The 9,085-nt window shown below is 38.3% G+C and overlaps 1 long non-coding RNA gene across 1 annotated transcript; it reads left to right on the top strand.

Annotated features, from left to right (window-relative positions):
* Positions 1-7,211: 7,211 nt before the first annotated feature.
* LOC149260754 (uncharacterized) lies at positions 7,212-8,249 on the top strand. Its single transcript, XR_016248335.1, has 3 exons — positions 7,212-7,303; positions 7,915-8,120; positions 8,162-8,249. It is a non-coding gene; the product is annotated as an uncharacterized LOC149260754 (long non-coding RNA).
* The last annotated feature ends 836 nt before the right edge of the window (positions 8,250-9,085 follow it).

The raw sequence follows: 9,085 nt of genomic DNA, 5'->3' as shown, positions 1-9,085 counted from the left end.
TTAAATTTTCCATATCAAATCGAATTCGGTAACTAGGCTTTAAACCATTAAATGAGATTTTAGCATTGGACGGTTGCTATGAGATTTTTGCAAAGATTTGAAAAAACATGGTTGAGTAAAGTTGAAACCAACCATGTGGGCGTGGATCAACTTTCCCTGTGGCAAGGCCGCCTTCTTAATGCATCCTTGCAAAAGAGAAATGTACGTATAAGAGTCAAATGCGTAATCCGTTACTTGCAATGCATGGAGTGCTTCTTTCAACCGACCCTACTTGCAAAGAGTTACAATGTCTTCGTGGCCGCTGTTTTTGGCACCGGGTTGCGTTTTCAGTGCACAACTCGTGGATGCACTATGCCTAAGATTTACAAATAAAGTCATGATCTTCATCTTCTTGTTCTTGGCGTGGTGATTTTTTGAAAATTGCAGCGTCGCCAATCTGACCTGTGCAAATTTCCTGTCCTGCAACGTTTTGCATTCTGGAAGCATGAAACATAAGAAACCAACATAAAAAAGAATACACGACTTGATCGCCTGTAACGAGCGGGTGTAGAAAGAGTTGCAAGAGTGGTGGTTATGTACTTCATATTTCCCACCACTAGAGGAGCTTTCTTGCAAGAGTGGTGGTTATGTACTTCATATTTCCCACCACTGAAGAGAAGCTTTCTTCATTTAAACTGGAGTGGGCTATTGTAGGGAAGGAAACGGAGCTGAGGTGACAGCTCCCGGGCGCCGGCGACCCCTCCTCGAGTCCAGCGGCTGTTTGTTTGATGAGTCTACAGGGATACAAAGTGGGAGTGAGCAGCTCATCATTATCGGTCTGCAAATGAATGACGATGACTAGCATTGAGGCTGTTGTAGGCTGGTAATCTATCCTTCTATAACCGTTGCTGGACCTTTGACGGTCGTTGTAAGTACTGCTAGTCGATCGAGGGTGCCGCTCGCTAGAGATCTCAACTGATCTTAGCTCTCTCTCATACATGAAAATTTTCCTCACTTTCGCTTGAATTTCTGTAATCTCTACCTTCGAAGAGCTTCTCAACTCGTCTCTGGTTCGAGACATGGGAGAACACTGCAGCAAGGCCTTGGTGTTGGAAAGGATCACCTGCTATGCACCGTTCATGTTGACAGAATCAGCCAGGGTTCGAGCCTCGGCGATGGCCTGCTTAGTGGGCACTCTATTCTTGCACTTATCGACCTCGAGGCTGACAGGTCGAGGGACATTCCAAAAGGAACACGACTGCTTTTCAAAATTTCATGATCCCGCTCTCAATTTGAAAACATAGAGTGGAGGGATGATTATGATGCATCATGTATGGTGTGTAACATGACCAACTTAACATGACGGGTGCGGACGTTAGAAATAGGAACTGAAACTGAAATGTCCATACACACTATGTGCTAAGTCCATCACTTAATAATTGATTTAGTGATTTGTTGTTAAAATTAGCTGACCATGACTGGGCGCTCTATTACTCTAATCACTTATTCAATTCCCTATTCCAATGGGGCTGACATATTGGACATGATGAAGCTTACCAAAAAAATGGAGAAAAACTCAAGAGTGAGTACAGGTTAATGATGGTCTTACTCATTGGTAGCAATGCAAATATAGAAAACCAAGAATTTATTAACTTAAAGGGTTTGATTTGAGGTACTTCAATATTGAATTTAAATATGTAAGAAGATAAAAAATAGGAAAATGATTATCATTTTTGAATATATAATTTTTTATTTATAAAATATGTGTATTACTATGTGAAATTCAAGTTTTTCAAATAATGATATGTTATCTTTTTTATAAAAAACATAATAGATATGTTTCTTGTTAGTACTAAATTTTATTATACAAATGATGATATTTCCCTACAAAAATTTGAAAAACTATAAAACAGATTGTGTTTGTGCAATTTTTTTTTAATAATTTTAATTTTAAATAATTTTCAAATAATTATATTTTTAAAATTACAAGAGATGCAAATAATACAATATTGAGTAAAAAAGTTTTAATATTATCAACTTCTTTTTTTTTGGTTTGTAAGCTTAGGTAGGCCCTCTTTTTCTATTTATATAAAAGAAAACTGAATCCACATATTGTCAATAGTTGGCCTCAACTTGCCCAATGGGAAACCAACTCCGTTGGCCACCTATGCATATTATAAGGCATCCAAAATTGGAAAGTTATCAGTCTTTCTACCCAAGAAATATATACAGAACTATTTAAAAACCAGTCTTTAAACTTAGGTCCCATAAGCATGCATATAAAAGAAAACTAGCCGCTAAAAAGACAGTAACCTGAGATCCATGAGCTCTGTCTATTCCTTGGGCTCTTCCTGTTCTGACTCGACGTTCGTTGGGTCTTCAGCTGAATCTCCATTTGTTGGTGTCATTTCAATGATGCATGGAATGTGTCTCTGTATTCGATCTAATCTTATGTCTTGCTTGCATAGCTGAAACTGTATGGTTCGCAAGTCTCGTTTATAATCTGGCATGTCTCTGATTATCAAAGCCATTCCCATGGACACTTGCTTCATCGCTTTTCCAACCAGTCTCTTCATGAGCCAGTACAAATGTAAGGTATATTTAAATTCAGAAAGTCTTCCTCTAGTATTTCCAGGATCGGGAATGAGGTCTCTCCATTCCTCCATTTCTTCTTTTGAGTCCTCTTCCCTAATCCTTTCCTCCATTTCCTCAATAATTTTCTTTATCTCTTCATCTATGCATTTCTTATAAGCCTTGGCTGCTTCCTTCACGGTCTCATCCATGGGTCGTCTTCCCATCTCTTTTTTTGAGGTTCCCATATCCTGAGATCGAGGTCCATTGTTTCCCTGTCCTCTACGACCTCGTCCTCTGGCTGCTCGCGCCATGTCTCCAGCCTCTGCTACCTGTTCACAATGAACAAAATTCAGAGTCAGGATAAAACAACCATTACCCGTCCAAATTCCAATTGCTTTATAGGGTTTCTATCTGTCTGCGTTATCTCCCCTATGTCTACACTCCTCTTCTCCCAAGTACTCCAATGAGCCAGGGATGGTCCTCACCTTCTCCCTGCTCCCTCTGTCTTGCTTCTCTTTCGGACCCATGGTTACTGTCTCTCCTCCTTTTTCACGTCCTCCCTCCTTGGGTTCCCTCGGGCTGACCCCCTTTTTAAGCAGCCCGGGGATAGCGAACACGGGGAGCTTCCCACTAAGATTCTCCTCTCCCTTCCTGCCTTGCTGGCTGACACCACTCCCTCTCTTCGGAGCATTACCCCCTTTGAGGGTCACCCCATTCTTTCTTAGCTTCCTACCCGGCTTCCCCTCACAAGCTCACTCCTCTCTGTTACCCGAGCTTACCTTACCCACCCAGAATTTCTGCCTGAAGAAATTTGCCGGACTCTCAGACCTCCCTGCCACCCTGATACAATCCTTTCTAGCCTTTCTATCCTTAGCCCTGCGCACAATGCACCCCTCCCTATTATCTTTTATGCCCTCCATCCTTTCCAGCCTCGAAGCAAAGCTACCTGGCCACTCTCTCTCTCTCTACTACTGCTTTGTTTGCATAGCATAACCTCTACGCGGGGTCTCTCATTCCCTCCCTGACCCAAGTTCCTTTCCCCTCCCATCATATTGAATTTTCCTTTGCAAATTACAGAGAAAAGACAGTAAACATACCCGAGGTTACTCTTCCTGCTTGCTAGATGCGTGTCTAGCTTACTCGTCGCTCTCCTTCGCCTTCTCCCTTGCAATTATCCATCATTATTTCCTTACCCCTACTTTCATACTCTATCACACCTACTTTCCATCCCATACTCCTTACGTCGTCGTCCTTACCACCTCTCATCTTCCCAACATTCCTCACACCACTTCGCCTGTCTGACATCCCTCTTGGTATGCAGTACCTCTCCATGTTCTACGATATAAGGCTTCTGACATCTCCATTACTTTTGTTTATCCACTCCGTCACCCCGATCGGGGGATTAATATTATCAACTTTATTTTAATAGTACTTTATAATTTTTACAAATAATATTTCATAAAAATACTTAATTGATTCATCAATCAGATAATAAAATACTTATAAATACATGAATGCTATCTTAAAATAGAAAAACTATATTTATTACTTAACCAACTTGATTGAGCACGTATTTAAATCTCACACCAGTATAAAAATCTAGTTAGTGGAAAATATTTCTTAATCTGCGTAAATCTAACCACCACAACACTAACAAATTTCTTCTAAAATTAAAAAACATGCCAAAAACAAATAAAAATTAAATTCTCTCATATATAAAACATTAAAAAAGTTTGGGATAGCCATGGGACTTGTACAAAATGAACAGAAATCCATTATTCTATATGGATCATGTAAGCAGGATGATATTAGATATATCCAGAACTGTTTTGGGGTAAGTGCAGAAAATCTAGACAAGGGTAGGAAGTATTTGAGGTATCGACTAAAACCAGGATGCTATAAAAATGCTGGAAAGATTCTATTCGAAGATTAAGGGATGGGAACACATATGTTTATCTATGGGAGGACGTATCATCCTCACATAGTCAGTGCTTACTCAGCTGGGATTTATTGGGCACACTTATTCCCCATTCCACAAATGATTATTAATTCACTGAATCGAGTAATGGCGAGCTATATATGGTCTGGTGCAAGAAGGAACTGTAAATATCATTTGGTAAAGCTGGAAAAGATCACTAGACCTAAAATTTTGGGTGGTTGGGGTGTTGTAAATCTAAATTTTTTTGGATGGGCACTTATTTTAGAATCTTTATGGAGAGGTATCAATAGTAAAGGCATATGGGGAACGCTGATCTGATCTAAATACATGAAGAATAAGGAGTTTTCCTTTTGGTTCAGGCAAGGAGCAATTGGGAAAAATTGCGGCTCACAGATTTGGAACAACTTTACGAGGGTCAAGAATACCCTCTTCCAAAATATATTGTGGTTCTTTGGATCAAGTAATAGAATTATGTTGGGAAAAGATTGCATTATAGGAGTAGGTGAGGTTCCACTTGGGACAATGGAATTAATATAGCATATGAACAGAAGAGGCATTTATATCCTCAGCCAGCTGATCAGTGACTAGAATTGTAGCATCCCAATTTGGCTTGATTCCTCCCAACTGAATCTTACTGATCAGTATAAATTGGATTGGTTACAGCTTGTTAAAACATTAAAGGAGGCAAGGATATGTTATGACAGCAAAGGGGATTGTATAGCATGGGCTGGTAAAAAGAAAAACACAGGAGAAATAGAGGTGGCAGACTGCTATCTCAAAATATGCCTGAAGGAAATACAAAATGTGGAACACTGTTGGTTTCATAGTTTTTGGCAAATTAATATTCCAATAAAAATTGTAATTTTCCTTTGGCTAACGTGGCAGAACAAGAATCTCACATGGGCAAACTTACAAAAGAAGAACCATCATGGTCCTGGGATATGCTATCTGTGTAGGCATAATGCTGAGGATAATGAAAACTTATTCTTACATTGCCATAGATCTGTTAATATTTGGAAACACTTCACCAACAAGCTGCAGATTCCTTTCATTCAGTTTAATACAATTGATGAGTGTTTAAAATGGTGGAGCACTCGGAGAAAAACTAGGCGATTGCTCACTTTGGTTGTTTTCTGGGAAATTTGGAAAAGTCGAAATCAATTGATTTTTGGTTCCAGTAGATGGGGAGAAAACGTAATCTATGAACTCAAAGAATAGTGGGTTGTATTGGATTAGAAGGTAGACATCAAGGAAAAAAAAAAGACAGAGAAGGGCAGAGATCAGATCACCAACTACCCGATGGGGCAGCTCAAGGAGGAAGATGTGGGTGTGGATTCTGGTTAAAGCTATCAGAAGAGCAAGAGTTCCGGATACACTAGTATGTGGGAGAAGGAACAAGCATGAAGGCAAAAGTTGTTGCTTTATGGGGTTTACTATGGTTTATTCAATTTTTGGATATCCCTCAAGTACAAATTTTTGGGAATTTCAAATGTATGATAGATCTTGTTAAGGGGAAGAACAATATCCAACAAAATTCTCTACAAGGTTGGCTTAGGCGTATAAAAAGCATATGGAATACCTTTCAGCATCTGTCCATTCAGCACATTAGTAGGGCACATAACAAGTTCGCGAATGAATTGTCAAAGAAAGGATTACTAGCCACAGAAAAAGGTATGTATATCATGATAAAAATAGGATCAGACGAGACAGAAGTAGAAAATCTAAATTTGCCGGGATAGACCACTAATGGTCATCCAAAAAAGCAGAACATCAATGTAGATAAGTTCATACAAAATCTCTGTTTATTTTTGTTTAAAGTTTTGTACAATTTTTGTATTTGGTTTTGTATAGGAAATACAGAAGAAATGAATACTTTAATGTAGTGATATACAGAACATGTAAATGATCTGAGGCACATCCTAGTCTTATAGAATCTCTTAGAGAGTTTCATTGATATATTGTCAATGAGGCAGAGATAGATGTTGCAAATATTAGAAAACAGTTTCAGATGTATGTAAGATGAGTATATTCTCCCCATATAGTCAAAGTTGTGGATATCACAAGATTTATGAGGAGGATATGTCCATCATAAATATGTACTATTTTAATCATAATATAAAACATATAATTTTTTTGTTCCTGAAAAAAAAAAATTCCTTAATTATTATTATTTTATACTTAATTTTAAATATTTTTTAAATCACAAAGACGTGTAACCATGTGATGAATACTAAGTAAAAGGACTTTAACATTATTAAATCGTTTTTTGAGATTTTATATCCGGTTTTTATGTAGTGCTCTATAATTTTTAGATATAAAGACCACTGAAACTAAACTTTGAGAGATGCAAGTTAATTTAGGTTTCATTTATTTTTTAAATTGCTAATCTCAGTGTTGGATTCACACCGGGACAGTCGATTTCCACCGTGAACCAAAGACCCCTTGAGCTCGAGCTTTTCGATTATTCGATTAGGAATACGTGCTCCGTGGAAAGGTTGCAATTCATGTAACTCCACCGCCAAAATCATTTCGATTACCATTCCCTCTTCGTGGAGACATCACGCTCTTTTCATGGTTAGATTAATCTCGTAATGCCTGCCCTACACCCGTGTCTTTGTGCATGCCCTGCACCCGTGTCGTTGTATTAGGACGTAGGCCCACTGCATCTCATTAAATACGCTACTACCCTCCTTCGTCACCTTGCATTGTGATTGTGACTCCGGAGATTTTCGGTTTTTCTTTACAATCTGCGAGCAGAAGGGTTTAAACTGTGTACAGAGGCCGCCTATGCATGTGTTTACTTTATTGACAGTGAGTTATGCTGTTCTGTTTACTTTACTGACAGTGAGTTATGCCGTTCTTTATTTATGTCGCCGAATCTTTCAATTCTGTTACTGATTTTAGCATCGTATTTTACTATTCTATAATCCTCAATCGCTATTGATGGTCGGACTTGTTTCTTTTGAATTTTTGATAAATAGTGTCATATTAACGGAGTTCTTCATAAAAAAATATCTTACCACCCTTATTTTCCCAAGATTTTACAGACTATGGTATATTGTTCAGGTTCAACACTGACTGAAATTCTAGGTGACGTTCTGTGTGTGCATTGCGTCTGAAATTTGAGCCTCGGAGGTCGTGACTATAGATGTTGCTCTTGGCCTGTTACAAGATTTATCTCTTTCGTTTGTCACGGGGTTTTGGGGATTTTAATGAATTTATTGCTAGTTTTTTAGGCATTTCCTCGCAAGGAATTGAATTGTAACTCGGGGCTTGTTTGTGTATTGTGATGGTTCTGAAGTCGTGCTGGGTTTTTTCCTTATTTTTTTTCAAATTATGTTTGGCATGTGATGGTGATGCTCTATCGATAATGGCCGCGATTGACTACGTTTTCTTTATGTTAATTATATTTCAATTTGCAGATTTTTGTTAAGACTGTTGGATCGACATTCCTGTGGTGAAGGGTTGGAAGATCTGTTCCAGTTTCTGAATCATTGACAGCAGTTTTGCTAGCAAATGCCTCAATCTTACGAACCTGATCTTTCTAGCCTGTATATTGCATTCTGTGGAAGAAAGGTTCCACTTTGGCGAAAAGATCTGGCACAGATGTTCTATTTCCATCAGTCAGGTGGAACTATTGACTTGAAATGTTCTATTTCCATCAGTCAGGTGGAACTATTGACTTGAAATTTTCGAGGTTGTGGATTTTCGAAAACTATTACAATGGAGTTGTTTTAGCAGTAGTCTATAATGCGACTTTTTGAGGTTGTGGATTTTCGAAAACAATTACAATGGAGTTGGAGTTGTTTTAGCAGTTGTCTATAATGCGACTTTTTTTGGAGAAAGCTTTTTGGAAGCCTTTCTCGTGGGTTTTTAGTGTTGTTATTTCCATCAGTCAGGTGGAACTATGGAACTATTGACTTGAAATTTCTGAGGTTGTGGATTTTCTGGAACTATTGATTTGAAATTGATTTGAAATTTCTGACTTGAAATTTCTGAGGTTGTGGATTTTCAGAAACTATTACAATGGAGTTGACTTGAAATTTCTGAGGTTGTGGATTTTCAGAAACTATTACAATGGAGTTGTTTTAGCATTTTCAGAAACTATTACAATGGACTATTACAATGGAGTTGTTTTAGCAGTTGTCTATAATGCGACTTTTTGGAAGCCTTTCAATGGAGTTGTTATTACAATGGAGTTGTTATTACAATGGAGTTGTTTTAGCAGTTTTGGAAGCCTTTCCTGTGGGTTTTTGGTGTTGTTTTTAGTGTGATTTTTCGGACTTTTTAGTTCGACGACTGGAAAAATTGAGGTATCCGACTTTATTTTTCCGCGACGGGAAAAATTGAGGTAGGTGAAATACTGATTTACAAATCTGCCCTACTGCATTGGAGTGCCACCGGATCCTACTGTATTGGAGTGCGACTTTCCAGTTCGACGGAATTGATTTATAGGTGAAATCTTGATTATAAATCCCTCTCGAATCGGATTAGCCGTAGTCTATCTTGGCCACAAATTTGCCTCTGAAATTGGAAATCCAATTTCACGAAATGTTGGAAAGTTTGTACTTACAGGCATATTGTTGGGGGATG

Source organism: Pinus tabuliformis, chromosome 6 (assembly GCF_031772625.1).
Source record: "Pinus tabuliformis cultivar Carrire ecotype Pingquan chromosome 6, CPIR1, whole genome shotgun sequence".
In the NCBI taxonomy this organism is placed as follows: Eukaryota; Viridiplantae; Streptophyta; class Pinopsida; order Pinales; family Pinaceae; genus Pinus; species Pinus tabuliformis.
This window is presented reverse-complemented; position numbering and strand designations above follow the sequence as displayed.